Source organism: Palaemon carinicauda, chromosome 3, assembly GCF_036898095.1.
Source record: "Palaemon carinicauda isolate YSFRI2023 chromosome 3, ASM3689809v2, whole genome shotgun sequence".
Taxonomy (NCBI): domain Eukaryota; kingdom Metazoa; phylum Arthropoda; class Malacostraca; order Decapoda; family Palaemonidae; genus Palaemon; species Palaemon carinicauda.
This window is the reverse complement of record NC_090727.1, coordinates 170,924,356-170,946,269: the sequence shown is the minus strand read 5'-3', so window position 1 is coordinate 170,946,269 and position 21,914 is coordinate 170,924,356. Positions and strand designations below refer to the sequence as shown.

Genomic DNA, 21,914 nt, shown 5'->3' with positions numbered 1-21,914 from the left:
CCTAACGTAACCTCTGTTTCTGTTATTTGCTATCAGCCTGTCGTTTGTTTATGCGACTTGCTTATAACTCTGTCGATTGTTATTATTATTATTATTATTATTATTATTATTATTATTATTACTTGCTAAGCGACAACCCAAGTTGGAAAAGCAGGATGCTATACGCCCAACGGCTCCAACACGGAAAAAAGCCCAGTGAGGAAAGGAAATAGGGAAATAAATTACTAGAGAAGTTTAAGAACATTAATAACATTAAAATAAATCTTTCATATACAAACTATAAAAACTTAAAAATAGCAAGAGGATAAAATCTTCAAAATAACACGAGAAGAGTAACAATATAGAATAGTGTGCCCGAGTGTACCCTCAAGCAAGAGAACTCTAACCCAAGACAGTGGAAGACCATGGTACAGAGGCTATGGCACTACCAAAGACTAGAGAACGATGGTTTGATTTTGGGGTATGCCTCTCCTAGAAGAGCTGCTTCTTCCCTTAGCAAGAAAAAAGTAGCCAATGGACAATCAAAGTGCAGTAGTTAACCTCTTGAGAGAAGAAGAATTGTTTGGCAATTTCAGTGTTGTCAAGTGTATGAGGAAAGAGGAGCATATGTAAATAATAGGCCAGACTCTTCTGTGCGTGTATCGGCAAAGATGAAATGAGCCGTAACCAGAGAGAGAGAGAGAGAGAGAGAGAGAGAGAGAATATAGTACTGTATGGCTGGTCAAAGGACCCAATAACTCTCTAGCGGTAGTATCTCAACGGGTGGCTGGTGATTTAGCCAGCCTACTACCCGGGTGTTTCTGTTACTTGAATTAATCGTTTGTTTCTGTTACCTTCTTAGAAGTCTGTCAATTTTTTTTCTGTTACTTATCAGTCTGCCTTTTTTTCAGTCTCGTTTGTTTCTTTTATTTCCTTAACAATCCATTTATTTATAGATTTTCAGCTGTGATTTACTTTTTATCACTTATATTTAATGTATATATTTTATCCACCCTAAATTTATTCAAGGCAACTCTGTAAGGTCAAATTTAGCTCATTGTGCTGGTTAGTCTCCTCTCTCTTAATAATCTACTTCTGCTGGCACTGAACTGTTATTAGTTGCTGTCAGTAATACTAAACTACAACCCTAGTTGGAAAATTAGGATGTTATATCAAGCCCACGGGCTCCAGTAGGGAAGATAGCCCAGTGAGGAATGGAAATAGATAGAAAAGTGTGCCTGGGTGTACCCTCAGGCAAAAGAGCTCCAACTAAAGACAATGGAAGACCATGGCACTATGGCATCACCCAACACTAGAGAACAATAGTTTGATTTTGTAGTGTCTTCCTAGAACAGCTGCTTACCATAGCTAAAGAGTCTCCTTTACCCATGCAAAGTGGAAACCTGCCATTGAATATTTACAGTGCAGTAGTTATCCCCTTGAGTGAAGAATATTTCAGTTAGGGTAGTGTTGTCAGGTGTATGAGGAAAGATGAGAATACGTAAAGAATAGGCAATGGAAAATGAGCCGTAACTATAAAGGGATCCATTGTATTACTATCTGGCCAGTCAAAGGCCCCAAGAACTCTCTATTAGTAGTATCTTAACGGGTGACTGGTGCCTTAGTCAACCTACTACCTGTTGGATCGATGTTCTAGAACTACTCTCCCCTTCAATATGGAGTCTCTCGACATGTACCTCAGTAGAGCTTGGCAATACTCTGAAAATGATAAAGGGATAACAGATTGATGATTGGACTCCCCTTAGGAGACCAAGCAGCCCTAGCTCTTGATCCCCCAGAGCTCCTTAAGACTAGCATTTCATTGGCCAGTTCCTTTTACCAATTCCTCCTCAGTCCCGGTAATTTGGGTATTAATGCTCTGTTCCAAACTGACAAACCTCAAGGTGCTTTAGCTTCCGAGTGGCGGGCAAGGAGTCATTCAAATGCTTGTTACTGGGTGGAAAAAAGCCTTTTTGCTAATCACAATGTTGAGAACAATCCTGAGAAGTCACCTGATCCAATTCCCTATGGCACAAACGTGTTGGATGCTCTCTGAAAGTGGGAAGATCTTAGCTCATAGGAAGATCTTGTGTTGTAGATCAGTCTCAACATGCGAAATTGTGGAACATTCATGCTGCATAGGAAGATCTCTGTGTATGGAAGAACCTCAACATGTTGGAAGATCTTGGTGCATGGACTGAGAGTGGAGGCGCTGTGTTGGAACAGGTGACAGGTGATCTAGTTCCCTATTGATGCTATGGTCACTTACATGAAAAACAAGCATGAGATTTCTGATCACATGGTTTCCAATCACTTGGTTTTAGGAATGCACGATATTCGATAGTGTGGTGTCCAATCATATAGAAACATTATATGGTGGCTGATCATGCAGTCACAGAGGTAGCTGGGACTGAGAATGTGGAGTCCAAGCACATTAAGACCAAATTTGCAGTGACCTGACATGATAGGACAAATCAGAGACAATAACGAAGGGATCGATCATGTAGAGATCTTAGTCGTCTTCATGTTCATGTCACAGAAGAACTCATGGCTTATACGAGCGTGGAGACCAATCATAGATTCCTCTTCATTCATGGGTGAACTTGTCACTCTTCAGAGTTGGAGTCTTTTTAGTAGGAGATCCTAGGGTGTATCGAACATCCAAGAGAACGAGGGAAGGAGGACAGTGTCCTTAATCTCGACCTGTAGCGTGCTTGGTTCCCGATGTGTAGGAGACACGTGAGCACCTGTACCACATAATAATATCCCTTTCAGGAAATAGGTACATTCCCAGTAGGTATTGTCTCTCCCTCACTTATGTGGGTAGAACAGACCAAGACCCTTTCCCGGGATGGGTGCACTTCATACTACACTGTCCTTCTCTTGCATACATGGTGATAGATCGGTTAGATTCATACTCAAATCCAGCTGATTGGTCTTCTTGGACTTTGACTACAACTAATTTTCGAGCCAGAAGTAGAGGCATTTGCGGGTTCAGCCGAGGGCATTCCATTTGGTACAAGACTAAGCTGAGGTAGCATGTGTAGCACATCATGATACTTCTTCATGGGTTGATGTAGTTTTTAACATGCACTGACTCTCTCTCTCTCTCTCTCTCTCTCTCTCTCTCTCTCTCTCTCTCTCTCTCTCTCTCTCCTCTCTCTCTCTCTCTCTCTCTCTCTCTCCCTCTCTCTCTCTCTCTCTCTCTCTCTCTCTCTCTCTCATATCAGAGAGAGCAGGAGAGTGAGCACCTGCACCACGTATTAAAGCACCTCTCTGGGATGGATTGGTTCTTGCTACTGCACCGTTTCTCCAATACACAATTGGAGAAAAATCAGTTGGAGTAAATCCTTTCTCCTTCCAATGATATTTCATCTTTCATTGCATATTCCGTTCATCGTCTCGGTCTTTCTTCTATTTATTTTGACCCCAACCTCATATGATACTCTATGCATTCTGGTAAGCAAACATTGCAAATCCTGTGGTGTTCTGCTAATACGGACAGCATCATCAGCAGACTCTAGGTCAGCCAATTTCTTATTACCAATCCAATCCTTCTCCACCATCTCCAACTGTTCTACGGATTACAAAATCCATGAGTAGGGTAAACAACATAGGTGACAACACGTTCCCTTGTAGTACTCCGCTGTTCACTGGAAATTCATTTGATAGGACTCCACTAACATTAACTTTGCCCTTGCTATGCTCATGAACAGACAATCAAATTTACATATTCAAGAGGAATTTCATAACAATGCAGGACTCCACAAAACTGGCCGGTGCACACTACAAAGGGAAAATTTGGTCTGTACAACTTCTACCTTTTCTAAATCCTGTTTTTTCATCTCTCAGCTTTTCATCAATCTTTCTCTCTAGTCTCTCAAGAATAAGCATGCTATATATTTTCCTGACAACTGACGTAAGTGTGATGAATCTGTATTATTTTAATCAGTCAGATCTCATTTTTTGCCATTTTCATCAAAACCCCTAACTCCCATTCGTTAGGTTTTGTCTCTTCTTGCCACATTCTATATATCTTTCCGGTCACGTTTTGCGACATTGCCAGATATTTATCTACTTGGTCTTTTCTCGTCCCTCGGGTGTACAGTCGGTGAGAGTGGTGGTCATACCCTGTTGAGAGGGGGGCTGTGCATGCAAATCTAAATATTTAGCTGCCATTTTTGACAGGTCGTGTACACTTGTACTCCAATTAAAGAACGATAGTTTGTGTTTGTGTAGGAACAAATAAATGACATGAAAATTTTTAGAGAAAATAAATTATTCAGCATATGTAAATATTATTTCATAAGAATATGAATGCAAATGTGCATATGTGACAAGTCAGTAAGTTTAAGGGTATATGGTGAAAAAGAGGAAATTCAACCCTTTTAACATTTACCAGTCATTAAAATAATATAAAATACTATTATTAACCAACGAACACCTCGGACACTGATTTCAATTGAGAAAATGTTGGGTTTATATTCCCAATAAACCTAAATATTGCTGGTTTTGTATGAATTTAGAATTTCAATACGCAAATATGGCCTATGTTAATATTAATTTGTAATACTACTTGGAAGGAAATGCTTTGAATAAATTGATAGGGCAGCAACCACCCGTTGACATACTAACAGTAGACAGTTATTGCCTCCTTTGACTGGCCAGACGTACTACATTGGATCCATATCTCTGGTTACGGCTCATTTTTTCTTTGCCTAGACGTACACCGAATAGTCTGGTATATTCTTTACACGTTCTCCTCTGTCCTCATACATTTGACAACACAGATTACCAAGAGGTTAGTTACTGCACTATAATAATTGTTCAGATGTTCCTTTCCTTTTGAGAAGGGTAGAAGAGACTCTTCAGCTTCGGAAAGCAGCTCTTCTAAGAAGAAGACACTCCAAAATCAAACCAATGTTCTCAATACCAGTCCTGGATAATGTCATAGCTTCTGAACCATGGTCTTCCGCTGTCTTGGGTGGAGTTATCTTGCTTGAGGGTACACTCGGGCACAGTTTTCTAACTTATTTCTCTTCCTCTTGAATTTTTTTCTAAAGTTTATATAGCCTATATATGATCATCAAGAAAGGGAAAATGAGTCCGCGAAAAACGACATTCAAGAGAACGAACAGCCGAAGAATGAAGACACTAAGAAAGAGAGAAAGAAGGAAACGGAAAATAAAGAGGAAGATAAGCAGAAAAATGTATTAAAGGCTGAAGCGAACGCAGCCTCCGGAAACCCTCTTGACATGGATATCATATTGGATTGTTGCCAAGAGATTGAGAAATATCGTTAAGAATGCAGTAGAGCCTACGTGCTACGAGGGAAGCGCCTTCTCAAACTTGGCCTTTTCGATGCTACCAGGAATGAATTTGAAACTGCGAGAACGGTAGAGGGATTTGAGGAATGTTCGAAATTCATAGAAGATGCTAAGGCGCAAAGGAAGAAATGGGTAAACCAAACCCATTATGAGATTTTGGGTGTAAGTCAGACGGCCACTACGAAAGAAATTTTAAAAGGCTTCAGAGTCTTGGCCATGAAGTATCATTCGGACAGACACGGGGGTGAACCCAAATTCATACAGGATGGAATCGAGTGGAGGTTTAAAAGAGTGAATTATGCTAAAACTGTTCTGACGGATGAAAAACTCAGAAAGTCATACGATGTGTGGATTCGACCAAAGTCAGGACAGAAGGACCAACGGCATCGACGGCCAAAACGAGTGTTTAAGGATATGTACAACTGTTTTGGCAGAGTTTTTGTATGTCAATAAATATTTCTTACTGAGTTATAAAAAAAAATAGAGAATCTCAAAAAAAAATAAAAAAAAAAAATGTAAAAACATAAAAGACCAAAAAATCATAAAATCTTTAAAAATGCAAGAAAAAAAATGAAAAATTAAAAAAAAATGCAAAAAAAAAAAAAACATGGGAAAAATATTCTTAGAATAAGTTTCTTTAGAGTTTTGATGAAAGTATTAGTTTTAGTTTACATTTGTAAGCAAACAAGTTTTTATGTAAGAGCCATTAGAAAGATCAAGTAGATGGACTGTGAGAGGAGAAAAAATGGCCATTTTAATTAGGAGAAAATATTCTTTGATGCAGATGGTACAAGCTCTATATCATTGAGTACACAATGGCCTTAGATGGAAGGATCAAGTCGATGGACAATGAAAAATGGAGAGAAAGGGGATTTTTTTTTAAGAGGAAATATCCAGGAAGTGCTTAAGGGATGCTTGGCTCAACTACCCGGCTTGAGGGACGTGGAATAACTTAGAGGACTTCCTCCACAGAGGGGAAAACCTTGTCTTTTTTTCTAGTATGCTATGTTCCCTGGTGTGGTCGTACAAGGGCTTCGTCAGGAGAACAAACGGTCAGATATCTAGATCTATTCTTTCGGATACTAACTCTCGGGTGGTTCTGATGGAATAATCTAGAAGACTGGCTACGCAGAGGGGAGGAGGCAAGGTTCTTCTAGTATGTAGTCTAGTCCTTATAGGGGATCCAAAGAAATCAGGCTGGGGGAAAAAGCTGACTCCTTTGAGGAAAAGCAGCATCAGCAAAAAAAAAAAAAAAAAAAAAAAAAAAAAAAAAAAAAAAAAAAAAAAAAAAAAGACTGAATAAAAGATCAAAATATCCAAAAAAATATAAAAACTAGAAAAAAATCAGAAAAAAATTAAGAGAAGCAGGACTATATCCTTTGATGCAGGAGTACAAGTCTGCATCATTGGTTAAAGTACGGACTCAATTGGAAGGATCAACTGGTTGGACTAAGGAAGATGGATATTTTTTTTTTTTTTTTTTTTGTTTTTTTTTGAGGAGGAGGAGGAAATATCCTTTGATGCAGGAGTACAATTGTTCATCATCGGATAAATACGGACTCAATTAGGAGGATCAACTGGTTTGACTAAGGAAGATGGATAGAAAAAGGGACTTTTTTTTTTTTTTTGAGGAAGAAATATCCTTTGGTACAGGAGTACAAGCCTTCATCATTGGATATTGTACGTACTTAATTGGAAGGATCAACTGGTTGGACTAAGGAAGATGGAGAGAAAAAGGGACTTTTTTTTTTTTTTTTTTTTTTTGTGTACAGAAGAGGAATAAAAAAGTGGGTGCAGCTGTGTGCCGAATTAAACGCTGCACAGTGCACCCTTTGAGGTGCACTCTCGATAATAATAATAATAATAATAATAATAATAATAATAATAATAATAATAATAATAATAATAATAATAATAATAATAATAATAATAATAATAATAATAATAATAATAATAAGTCTTGAAACCAAACAAATTGACGGACAAACACTCTTCCGAGGACGTGTTGCGTTGGCAAAGTGACATGTCAAGGGACACTCAAGATCGTGGGGACACTAACAATAAAAATACGTTACCAAGCCATATGGCACAGGGGTATAGAGTAGAATCTCATATTGCTCATTTAGAGTTCTGAACACAATAGATTTGATCCCCTAGATAAGTTGCGTCTACCCCAAAAATCTCATAAATGCTTTACTGAAGGATGAGAATTCTGGCTTAGGTATAAATACTGAACTTTAAAAACTGGAAAAAATAAGACACACTGAAGAACATAAGATTGAGGCTTCCCTGAACCTTCCTTGTTGTCTTCTGAACACAGAATCAGCAATGCTAGCAATGCCAAGGCTGGTTTTATGTCTGACAGCCGTTTCGAAAAGGGGGTTCAAATAAGACCTTTCTCGGGGCCCTGGAAGAATAATGCTCTAAACCTTCTGGACACAGATAATTCTCTGACTTTCCATCCACAAGAAACACTTGAATCCATCAGAGGTCTAATTTAACTTTTTTTCAGAGTTAAAATCAAAAGACTGAAATTGAAATAAAAATATTCCTCATGAATTCAGTGTTTATTTCTCATAATTGTCTCATTATAAAATTACATATGCAAGGTAACACATACATATAATAGCTAATTGTAATTTTTTTTCAAATTGAACACTTTTTGCCAATGGAAAAGAGTTTGTCCATTATTTTCTGTGCAATTGCTTTGAATTCTTTTTATAACTCATCATCAGAATCAGAGGTTTAATTCATTTTTAATTATAGTTAAATCCAGGCTGCAACATTTCTGAAAATCTTTGGTGAAGCCTCATGAACTTATTCTAATTCCTCATACTTATTTCACTGTAAATGTAACAAACATTATAATAACAAGTATTTACATCTCCACAAAACTAAGCTCTACTCCGTATTAAAAAACAACACGTCAATTTGCATGGCGAAATACTATTCCTATGGAATGCTGTCAAAATTAACTTTAATGCTTCCTCAAAATTATTCTTAAAATTTCAGTACAAGTTGTTCTTTGTAATATCAATTTACAACACCAATAATTACAACAAAACGTCTTTCTTTGCACCTTAAATCAAAACATATAACCATTAATTGGATATTCCCGACTCCATTAGGAAGTATATGCATCTATGGTCTTTCACACTTCTTGAAATGTCTAAACAAGAAGTAATTTATTATTATTATTATTATTATTATTATTATTATTATTATTATTATTATTATTATTATTATTATTATTATTATTATTATTATCAATCATCATCATCATCATCATCATCATCCTCATTTTTATTATTATTTGATGCCATGACAAGTGATGTTGCTCGTCAAAAAAAAGAAGAAAAAAAATGACAACAACCCAGTGATAACAACTAAAGTGCAATAGTTACCAATCATCTTATCCCTTCATCTATTACATTCAGTTCCGTACTTACACCATTGGAGGAATGTACTCAATTCCCGTAACATCTCTGTTTAATAGTTCCAGACTTTGGACACTGGAGACTTTGTGCCATTGACTGGCGTCTTACCTTATAGCCAGTCCAGTCTTGTCGTCGTTGACTGCCAAAGCAGCAGTCATCGCTAAGGAAGAGTTCCTAGAGGCTTTGAAATCATGTAGAGGACTCAAATTTTATGTGATAGCAGTTTATTGTTACGAATAATGACACTTACTTATAACATAGATCACCACAATTCCCTCAGAATTAGGCCTACACATGCTTGTATCGCCATGATCAGCTGACACCATAGAAAAATCTTATTGTCATTCTGAATTCAATTTGTTAAGACCAATACTGAGTCTTGTTGATTAATCCATGTAGATAGATTTTCTGGCAACCCAAGAATTTTTCATTGTCACCTTTTCCTTTTGGTCATTAGTGAACACTTGATGAAATGTATTCTCATATAATTCCTTTCCTATTTCTCATTCTCCAAGTTTTGTGAATTTGTCAATCAAAGGTATTTTAATAACTTACTAATCGAACTGTAATCAATCCTTTTGAATATATATTACATATTCTGCTACTTTACAATATTTATTAGCCTGGTCCATACTATCAGGGAAAGTACTGTGATCTAGAATTTTAGGATTTTTCCTCTTTTAAATCTCCCTTCTGCAATGTACCCTGAGATGTAGAAGCTTTACAAGAAACTCCTACAGTAGAGTGGAAATTTGACCCCACATCATCACATATATGAGTCTATGGATCTTCGGAAGAGCAGCTGAGAGTCACTGCCTACCTCTAAGAATATCTTCACTGTTTACAGTACAGTTAATCTTTGGTTGTTTTTAATGAGATATTTACTCCATTGAAAGTCTAGTTTTCCTTCTAGAATGGGTCAAAATTTGCTATGTAAATATCCTTAGGAATATACACCTCTTCAATTTAGGGGGTTGGGAGTTTACACAATTCTGTCTTTCCTAGATGGAAGTGTTCTTCAACCTTCTCTACACACTTCACAAAGTGGCCAATACTATTATGTATTGGAAACACCAGTTTCTCTTTCTTTTAATGTAAAACCTTCAATTTAAACCTTGTATTTAAGTCTGTTTGATGAGCCCAAAATGACACAACCCATGACTTTAATAACGAGGTATTGGTGGATCTTACATGTTGTCAGTCTAAGGATTCAGGATAACCAGACACTTCACTACAGGATCATTGGCTCCTCAGGCCATAGTAATGTATTTGAAGTAATGAACGTATCGGAGAAGTAGTAATTGTGGGTGTGGTCTAACCAGATGTCATCTAGCGGTGTCGCAGTGACAAATTACAATCACTTGCCAACGTGCTGTCAGTCACCTGTCAATCATAGTTGGTGCTACCCAGGACCACTTGCGTGTGCGTGGGTTTGGGTCGGTGTATATATAGATATATGTATTATTTATTTTAGTAATATCTGATCCTACTGAAAGAAAGAACCGTTAGTGAAGAAATCCCTTTTAGTAAAATTATATTTTACATTATGTAGAAAAGGTTACGTTACTTTTTATTTTTGTTCTGGACAAGCCTTGTTCTCAAGGTGCCAATTAGTATTAATCTTATATTTCCTTTTGTAAATATGAGGGAAATTTGGTTACTTATAGCAATTATTATTACTAGCTAGGTTACAACCTTTGTTGGAAAAGTAGGATGCTATAAGCTCAAGGGCTCCAACAGGGATAAATAGCCAAGTGAGGGAAGGAAAAGCGGATATAAACTACAAGAGAAGCAATGGGCAATTAACATACAATATTTTAAAAACAATAACAACATAAAAATGGATCTTATCTTTCATACATTAACTATGTATGAAGTTCCACTGATTTAATTACCAGATTAGGAAGATCATTCTACAACTTGGTCACAGCTGAAATAAAACTTCTAGAATACTGTGTATTGTTGAGCCTCATGATGGAGAAGGCCTGACTATTAGAAATAACTGCATACCTAGCATTACAAACAAGATGGTACTGTCTGGGAATATCTGAATGTAAGGAATGGTCAGAATCATGAAAACTCTTACCTGAACCATGATGCCACAGATTAATATCTGGATCAAGAATAAGAAACTTAAAAGACCGTAAGTTCATGTCCAACAAATTAAGATGAGAATCAGCGAATGAAAACCAGACAGGAGAAAGAACCGTTAGTGAAGAAATCCCTTTTAGTAAAATTATATTTTACATTATGTAGAAAAGGTTACGTTACTTTTTATTTTTGTTCTGGACAAGCCTTGTTCTCAAGGTGCCAATTAGTATTAATCTTATATTTCCTTTTGTAAATATGAGGGAAATTTGGTTACTTATAGCAATTATTATTACTAGCTAGGTTACAACCTTTGTTGGAAAAGTAGGATGCTATAAGCTCAAGGGCTCCAACAGGGATAAATAGCCAAGTGAGGGAAGGAAAAGCGGATATAAACTACAAGAGAAGCAATGGGCAATTAACATACAATATTTTAAAAACAATAACAACATAAAAATGGATCTTATCTTTCATACATTAACTATGTATGAAGTTCCACTGATTTAATTACCAGATTAGGAAGATCATTCTACAACTTGGTCACAGCTGAAATAAAACTTCTAGAATACTGTGTATTGTTGAGCCTCATGATGGAGAAGGCCTGACTATTAGAAATAACTGCATACCTAGCATTACAAACAAGATGGTACTGTCTGGGAATATCTGAATGTAAGGAATGGTCAGAATCATGAAAACTCTTACCTGAACCATGATGCCACAGATTAATATCTGGATCAAGAATAAGAAACTTAAAAGACCGTAAGTTCATGTCCAACAAATTAAGATGAGAATCAGCGAATGAAAACCAGACAGGAGAAAGAACCGTTAGTGAAGAAATCCCTTTTAGTAAAATTATATTTTACATTATGTAGAAAAGGTTACGTTACTTTTTATTTTTGTTCTGGACAAGCCTTGTTCTCAAGGTGCCAATTAGTATTAATCTTATATTTCCTTTTGTAAATATGAGGGAAATTTGGTTACTTATAGCAATTATTATTACTAGCTAGGTTACAACCTTTGTTGGAAAAGTAGGATGCTATAAGCTCAAGGGCTCCAACAGGGATAAATAGCCAAGTGAGGGAAGGAAAAGCGGATATAAACTACAAGAGAAGCAATGGGCAATTAACATACAATATTTTAAAAACAATAACAACATAAAAATGGATCTTATCTTTCATACATTAACTATGTATGAAGTTCCACTGATTTAATTACCAGATTAGGAAGATCATTCTACAACTTGGTCACAGCTGAAATAAAACTTCTAGAATACTGTGTATTGTTGAGCCTCATGATGGAGAAGGCCTGACTATTAGAAATAACTGCATACCTAGCATTACAAACAAGATGGTACTGTCTGGGAATATCTGAATGTAAGGAATGGTCAGAATCATGAAAACTCTTACCTGAACCATGATGCCACAGATTAATATCTGGATCAAGAATAAGAAACTTAAAAGACCGTAAGTTCATGTCCAACAAATTAAGATGAGAATCAGCGAATGAAAACCAGACAGGAGAAAGAACCGTTAGTGAAGAAATCCCTTTTAGTAAAATTATATTTTACATTATGTAGAAAAGGTTACGTTACTTTTTATTTTTGTTCTGGACAAGCCTTGTTCTCAAGGTGCCAATTAGTATTAATCTTATATTTCCTTTTGTAAATATGAGGGAAATTTGGTTACTTATAGCAATTATTATTACTAGCTAGGTTACAACCTTTGTTGGAAAAGTAGGATGCTATAAGCTCAAGGGCTCCAACAGGGATAAATAGCCAAGTGAGGGAAGGAAAAGCGGATATAAACTACAAGAGAAGCAATGGGCAATTAACATACAATATTTTAAAAACAATAACAACATAAAAATGGATCTTATCTTTCATACATTAACTATGTATGAAGTTCCACTGATTTAATTACCAGATTAGGAAGATCATTCTACAACTTGGTCACAGCTGAAATAAAACTTCTAGAATACTGTGTATTGTTGAGCCTCATGATGGAGAAGGCCTGACTATTAGAAATAACTGCATACCTAGCATTACAAACAAGATGGTACTGTCTGGGAATATCTGAATGTAAGGAATGGTCAGAATCATGAAAACTCTTACCTGAACCATGATGCCACAGATTAATATCTGGATCAAGAATAAGAAACTTAAAAGACCGTAAGTTCATGTCCAACAAATTAAGATGAGAATCAGCGAATGAAAACCAGACAGGAGAAAGAACCGTTAGTGAAGAAATCCCTTTTAGTAAAATTATATTTTACATTATGTAGAAAAGGTTACGTTACTTTTTATTTTTGTTCTGGACAAGCCTTGTTCTCAAGGTGCCAATTAGTATTAATCTTATATTTCCTTTTGTAAATATGAGGGAAATTTGGTTACTTATAGCAATTATTATTACTAGCTAGGTTACAACCTTTGTTGGAAAAGTAGGATGCTATAAGCTCAAGGGCTCCAACAGGGATAAATAGCCAAGTGAGGGAAGGAAAAGCGGATATAAACTACAAGAGAAGCAATGGGCAATTAACATACAATATTTTAAAAACAATAACAACATAAAAATGGATCTTATCTTTCATACATTAACTATGTATGAAGTTCCACTGATTTAATTACCAGATTAGGAAGATCATTCTACAACTTGGTCACAGCTGAAATAAAACTTCTAGAATACTGTGTATTGTTGAGCCTCATGATGGAGAAGGCCTGACTATTAGAAATAACTGCATACCTAGCATTACAAACAAGATGGTACTGTCTGGGAATATCTGAATGTAAGGAATGGTCAGAATCATGAAAACTCTTACCTGAACCATGATGCCACAGATTAATATCTGGATCAAGAATAAGAAACTTAAAAGACCGTAAGTTCATGTCCAACAAATTAAGATGAGAATCAGCGAATGAAAACCAGACAGGAGAAAAATAATCGAAACAAGTTAGAATGAAAGAATTAAAACACTTTTTGTAATTAGATTGATCACCGAAAATCTTAAAAGACTTTCTCAATAAGCCAATTTTTTTGTGCAATGTAAGAAGAGATAGACCGAAGGCGTTTCTTAAAAGTAAATTTGCTATCAAGAATCACATTTAAAATTTTTAAAAGAGTCATACAGAATTAAAGAAACATTACCGATGCTGAGGAGCTTTTGTCGTCGACCTACTTACAAACATACATTGAGTTTTGTTAGGATTCAACTTCAAGCCCCGTAATTTGCATCATGCGCTAACTTTAGCTGGATCTCTATTAAGGGATTCAGCAACCGCAGATCTACATTCAGGAGATGAAATTGATGCAAAGAGAGTAGCATCATCTGCATAAGGAATGAGCTTGTTTTCTAAGCCAAACCACATGTTATGTGTAAATAGTATGAAAAGAAATGAACCATGAACACTACCCTGAGGAACACCAAATATCACATCCCTATACTCACTATGGTGCCCATCAACATTAACTATGTCATCATAGGAGTAAGAAGACCAGTTTGTGTATCGCTAAGTGCGCTTTAGATGCAAACACGGAGGGAAAAGGAGAGATCGAGGTACTGAAATTCGGCCTAATCAAAGATGAAATTGATCTTATTACAAACAAATTAAACTTATTTTATAGCATTTCAATTTGGCAAATTTAAGGGATTTCCGGACCACTTAATTTTCTGAAGGGTAGAAAGTATGTATTATATGTTTTCCGGCAAGCTTTTTCTTGTGTCATGGAAAGCCAACTTGACTCAGTTCTAACTATATACAACTGAAAACTTTAGAAGTCAATATGGTATGCATAAGTCCACATAGAAAGAGAATATGCTCTCTATGTAAACCTTTCCTTTGAGAAATATGATGACAAAAGAACAGCCTGTACAGAACGGCAGGCTTTAAAATTGTTCAGCAATATTATTTCACATATTATATCTAAAGTAGTAAGCAGGTACTAAAATGTTAGCTATCCATATTGATATTCTGGGGAAAATGTATATGTATATACATACTGTATATATATATATATATATATATATATATATATATATATATATATATATATATATATATATATATATATATAGTGTATATATATATATATATATATATATATATATATATATATATATATATATATATATATGTATATATATATATATATATATATATATATATATATATATATATATATATATATACACACACTATTTTTGACTAATATACTCGTATATATTACATGAGTTAAAAGTCCTATGAGTGGACATCACATCAATGCCATTAATGAATATGATTTATGAATAAGATTATCATTGATGAATAACTTTTTCGTCAAAAGTCTAACCTGTCAAAAGGCTGGATTTTCCACTAGGGCCGTTTAAAGTTATACTTTAAAATTCTTATTCGTACTATCTACCGATACTCGTAAATGTTTACAAGTGTCTAGTGTATTGAGATGATGGTAATTCTATCATTGTATCATATGAGATTGTTTTAACATTATGATCGTACTGATGTAGAGTTAAACATTACCAAATCCTGATTCTGCTTCTTTCATGTATTCAGCATTGCCCTAACAAGCAGGACAATGCACTAGAAACTGACCAAGGCCCCTCTCTACCCAAGCTAGAATCAAGGAGGGCCAGGGAAAGGCTGCTGATGACTCAGCAGCTAGATCTTAAGTCTCCCCAAAACCCTTCCCCCATTCTTCGCTCACATGGATGGTGAGGTCAGCGACAAAATGAACTAACGAGTTTGAGCGTGGCTCGAACACCAGTCAGGGACATTACTGCATCGGCCACCACATCCTTTTTCAATCTAGCACCAGTTTGATTCATATATTCTGTTATTATTAATGAAAATATCAAGAGATATTTCCTGTAATGAGAATTTGACTAGTTATCTAAAAAATCAATGCCTGCTAAAATTAACAGCAAAATAGAATGCAGCTACTTTAAAATATGTCCTCAAAATCAAAACCGAGAAGCATTCCATAGACTAACTCTATTGCCTCTGAATATAAAATACTTCAATAAACTTTGCACGACATTTACGACCCTATTGAACTATATCGAAACTAAACTTGACACCATTCCTACAGTGACAACAGTCCTCCAGCTCTACATATGCAGCTTAAGTCTTGCATTGTCTCACTCGGGTCTCACTGAAATCCTTCCGAGAACGAGAGTTCATAGCTCAACCCTGCGTCAATACATATTGGATATATTGACTCTGGCTCAACACTGAGTCAATACATACTGTATATATTGACTCTAGCTCAACTCAGTCAATACATACTGTAGATATTGACTATGGGTCAACCCTGAGTCAATACATACTGTATATATTGACTCTGACCCAACTCAGTCAATACATACTGTAAATATTGACTATGGGTCAACCCTGAGTCGATACATTCTGAATATATTGACTCTGACCCAACTCAGTCAAAACATACTGTAAATATTGACTCTGGGTCAACCCTGAGTTAATACATACTATATATATTAACTCTGGCTCAACCCTGAGTCAATACATACTGAATATATTGACTCTGGCTCAACACTGAGTCAATAAATACTGAATATATTGACTCTAGCTCAACTCAGTCAATACATATTGTATATATTGACAATGGGTCAACCCTGAGTCAATACATACTGTATATATTGACTCTGGCTCAACCCTTAGTCAATACATACTGAATATATTGACTCTGGCTTAACACTGAGTCAATAAATACTGAATATATTGACTCTGGCTCAACCTTGAGTTAATATATATTGTATATATTGACACTGGGTCAACCCTGAGTCAATACATACTATATATATTGACTCTGGCTCAACCCTTAGTCAATACATACTGAATATATTGACTCTGGTTCAACCCTGAGTCAATACATACTGAATATACTGACTCTGGCTCAACCTTGAGTTAATACATACTGAATATATTGACTCTGGTTCAACCCTAAGTCAATACATACTATATATATATTGACTCTGGCTCAATCCTTACTCAATACATACTGAATATATTGACTCTGGTTCAACCCTGAGTCAATATATACTGGATATATTGACTCTGGCTCAACCTTGAGTTAATATATACTGAATATATTGACTCTGGCTCAACACTGAGTCAATATATACTGAATATATTGACTCTGGCTCAACCTTGAGTTAATACATACTGTATATATTGACTCTGGGTCAACCCTGAGTAATACATACTGTATATATTGACTCTGGCTCAACCCTTAGTCAATACATACTGTATATATTGACTCTGGCTCAACACTGAGTCAATACATACTGAATATATTGACTCAGGCTCAACCTTGAGTTAATACATACTGAATATATTGACTCTGGCTCAACCCTTAGTCAATGCACACTGAATATATTGACTCTGGCTCAACACTGAGCCAATACATACTGAATATATTGACTCTGGCTCTACCGTGAGTTAATTCATACTGAATATATTGACTATGGGTCAACCCTGAGTCAATACATACTGTATATATTGACTCTGGCTCAACCCTTAGTCAATACACACTGAATATATTGACCCTGACTCAACACTGAGTCAATACATACTGAATATATTGACTCTGGGTCAACCCTTAGTCAATACATACTGAATATATTGACTCTGGTTCAACCTTGAGTCAATACATACTAAATATATTGACTCTGGCTCAACACTGAGTCAATACATACTGAATATATTGACTCTGGCTCAACCTTGAGTTAATACATACTGAATATATTGTCTCTGGTTCAACCCTGAGTCAATACATACTAGATATATTGACTCTGGTTCAACCTTTAGGCAATACATACTGAATATATTGACTCTGGCTCAACTCAGTCAATACATACTGTAAATATCAACTCTGAGTCAACCCTGAGTTAATACATACTATATATATTAACTCTTTCTTAACCCTGAGTCAATATATACTGAATATATTGACTCTGGCTCAACCTTGAGTTAATACATACTGAATATATTGACTCTGGCTCAACCCTGAGTTAATACATACTGTATATATTGACTTTGGCTCAACCCTTAGTCAATACATACGGAATATATTGACTCTGGCTCAACCCTTACTCAATACATACTGAATATATTGACTCTGGTTCAACCCTGAGTCAATACATACTGAATATATTAACTCTGGCTCAACCGTGAGTTAATACATACTGAATATATTGTCTCTGGTTCAACCCTGAGTCAACACATACTGGATATATTGACTCTGGCTCAACCTTTAATAAATACATACTAAATATATTGACTTTGGCTCAACTCAGTCAATACATACTGTAAATATTAACTCTGGCTCAACCCTGAGTCAATAAATACTGAATATATTGACTCTGGCTCAACCTTGAATTAATACATACTGAATATATTGACTCTGGCTCAACCCTTAGTCAATGCACACTGAATATATTGACTCTGGCTCAACAGTGAGCCAATACATACTGAATATATTGACTCTGGCTCTACCGTGAGTTAATACATACTGAATATATTGACTATGTGTCAATCCTGAGTCAATACATACTGTATATATTGACTCTGGCTCAACCCTTAGTCAATACACACTGAATATATTGACTCTGACTCAACACTGAGTCAATACATACTGAATATATTGACTCTGGTTCAACCTTGAGTTAATACATACTAAATATATTGATTCTGGCTCAACACTGAGTCAATTTATACTGAATATATTGACTCTGGCTCAACCTTGAGTACCTCGCCTATCCCAGGTCTCCTTGTTGATGCTGCAGAGTTACCTCTAGACCTTTACCGAATGTCTTCTATTCTTCGGTATTGGTTTAGATTGCAAAGACTCCCTAACTCTCTAGCCTTTCAGACTGCAAGCCTTGTAAGACACGCATCATACTTTGAGTTGCACCCAAAATCTCCTCAACCTTATGGCTTTCGGGTGAAACGATTATTAAATAGTCTGGATATAATTAGAAATAAGGTACTTCCATTCAAGGTATCATCAACGCCTCCATGGAAGTTACCAGAGATATCTTTTTGTAAATATTTTATTGGAGATAAGAAGAATATGTCAGATCTAGAAGCCAGGTCTCTTTTTAATGAACATTTTAAAGAACATAGAGGATCAACTTTTATCTATACTGATGGCTCCAAATCTGATGCTGGCGTTGGATTTGGAGTACATAGTAATGGTTTTAATTGTAGAGGTGCACTGCCTCTGACCGCTTCCATATTTACTGCCGAACTGTATGGCATATTAACCGCTATTGAGAAAATAGCGTTGGAGAAGGGGGGTAATTTTACAATTTTTAGTGATGCAAGGAGTGGCCTTCAAGCTATGGAAGTTTTTAATTCTAATAACCCTCTAGTTTTAAAGATTTTAGAATGACTTTTCATTATTGGACGGAGAGGTATAACAGTTCAATTTTGTTGGGTTCCAGCACATGTAGGTGTGTCCGGGAATGAGAAAGCAGATTCACTGGCTAAGGAGGCTGCATCCGAGTTGCTGCCAAGAAGGTATCCCATTCCCTGTAATGATTTCTTACCTGACATCAAGAAATTACTTTGCAATAAATGGCAACAGCAATGGGATAGTCAAGATGGCAATAAAATGCGAGAGATAACAAATGACATATCTCCTTGGAGGTATAATATGATGCCCCAAAAATGGGAGACGTCTCTTTGTCGTCTCCGTATTGGTGACACTCGGTTGACACATGAGTTTCTGCTGAAGGGCCAACACCAACCGTATTGTGACGACTGTTTAGTACCTCTAACATTAAGGCATTTGTTGATCGAATGCCCCAATTATAACAACTTGCGGAATAGATATTTGTTTGAGGCTCGAGGTGAGGTTGGCAGGTTCATCCTTGCCAAGATTCTTGGAAATGATGTGTCCTACCATGCAAGTGGCATTTTTAGATTTATTTCAGAAGCAGGTCTTCTGAAACATATTTAACTTTTATGACATTCAACTTTTATGATTTTAATTAAATACTCTTTTATTTTTTATTTTATTTTATTTTTTATTTTTGTATACATAAATTAAATGTTACCGGCGTCAATGACCTCAGATGTCAGGATACCTGAAAACTTTAAATCAATCAATCAATCAATCAACCTTGAGTTAATAAATACTGAATATATTGTCTCTGGTTCAACCCTGAGTCAATACATACTAGATATATTGACTCTGGCTCAACCTTTAGTCAATACATACTGAATATATTGACTCTGGCTCAACTCAGTCAATACATACTGTAAATATCAACTCTGAGTCAACCCTGAGTTAATACATACTATATATATTAACTCTGGTTCAACCCTGAGTCAATACATACTGGATATATTGACTCTGGCTCAACCTTTAGTCGATACATACTAAATATATTGACTCTGGCTCAACTCAGTCAATACATACTGTAAATATTAACTCTGGCTCAACCCTGAGTCAATAAATACTGAATATATTGACTCTGGCTCAACCTTGAGTTAATGCATACTGAATATATTGACTCTGGCTCAACACTGAGTCAATAAATACTGAATATATTGACTCTGGCTCAACTCAGTCAATACATATTGTATATATTGACTCTGGCTCAACCCTTAGTCAATACATACTGAATATATTGACTCTGGTTCAACCCTGAGTCAATACATACTGAATATACTGACTCTGGCTCAACCCTGAATCAATACATACTGAATATATTGACTCTGGCTCAACCCTAAGTCAATATATAATATATATATATATATATATATATATATATATATATATATATATATATATATATATATGACTCTGGCTCAACCCTAAGTCCATATATAATATATATATATATATATATTGACTCCGGCTCAATCCTTACTCAATACATACTGAATATATTGACTCTGGTTCAACCCTGAGTCAATACATACTGAATATATTGACTCTGGCCCAACCTTGAGTTAATACATACTGAATATATTCACTCTGGCTCAACTTTGAGTTAATACATACTGAATGTATTGACTCTGGGTCAACACTGAGTCAATAAATACTGTATATATTGACTCTGGCTCAACCCTTAGTCAATACATACTGAATATATTGACTCTGGGTCAACACTGAGTCAATATATACTGAATATATCGACTCTGGCTCAACATTGAGTCAATATATACTAAATATATTGACTCTGGCTCAACCTTGAGGTAATACATACTGAATATATTCACTCTGGCTCAACCTTGAGTTAATACATACTGAATATATTGACTCTGGGTCAACCCTGAGTCAATACATACTGAATATATTGACTCTGGCTCAACACTGAGTCAATATATACTGAATATATTAACTCTGGCTCAACCGTGAGTTAATACATACTGAATATATTCACTCTGGCTCAACCTTGAGTTAATACATACTGAATATATTGACTCTGGGTCAACCCTGAGTCAATACATACTGTATATATTGACTCTGGCTCAACCCTTAGTCAATACATACTGTATATATTGACTCTGGATCAACCCTTAGTCAATACATACTGAATATATTGACTCTGACTCAACCTTGAGTTAATACATACTGAATATATTGACTCTGGGTCAACCCTGAGTCAATACATACTGAATATATTGACTCTGGGTCAACCCTGAGTTAATACATACTGAATATATTGACTGTGACTCAACACTGAGTCAATATATACTGAATATATTGACTCTGGCTCAACCTTGAGTTAATACATACTGAATATATTCACTCTGGCTCAACCTTGAGTTAATACATACTGAATATATTGACTCTGGGTCAACCCTGAGTCAATAAATACTGTATATATTGACTCTGGCTCAACCCTTAGTCAATACATACTGAATATATTGACTCTGGCTCAACACTGAGTCAATATATACTGAATATATCGACTCTGGCTCAACCTTGAGTTAATACATACTGAATATATTCACTCTGGCTCAACCTTGAGTTAATACATACTGAATATATTGACTCTGGGTCAACCCTGAGTCAATACATACTGTATATATTGACTCTGGCTCAACCCTTAGTCA

The 21,914-nt window shown here is 35.7% G+C and overlaps 1 protein-coding gene across 1 annotated transcript in view; it reads right to left on the bottom strand.

Moving 5' to 3' along the window:
* The window catches only part of LOC137638040 (transforming growth factor-beta-induced protein ig-h3-like), a 135,816-nt gene that overhangs the window by 65,056 nt on the left and 48,846 nt on the right, over positions 1-21,914 (bottom strand). The window lies entirely within an intron of this gene.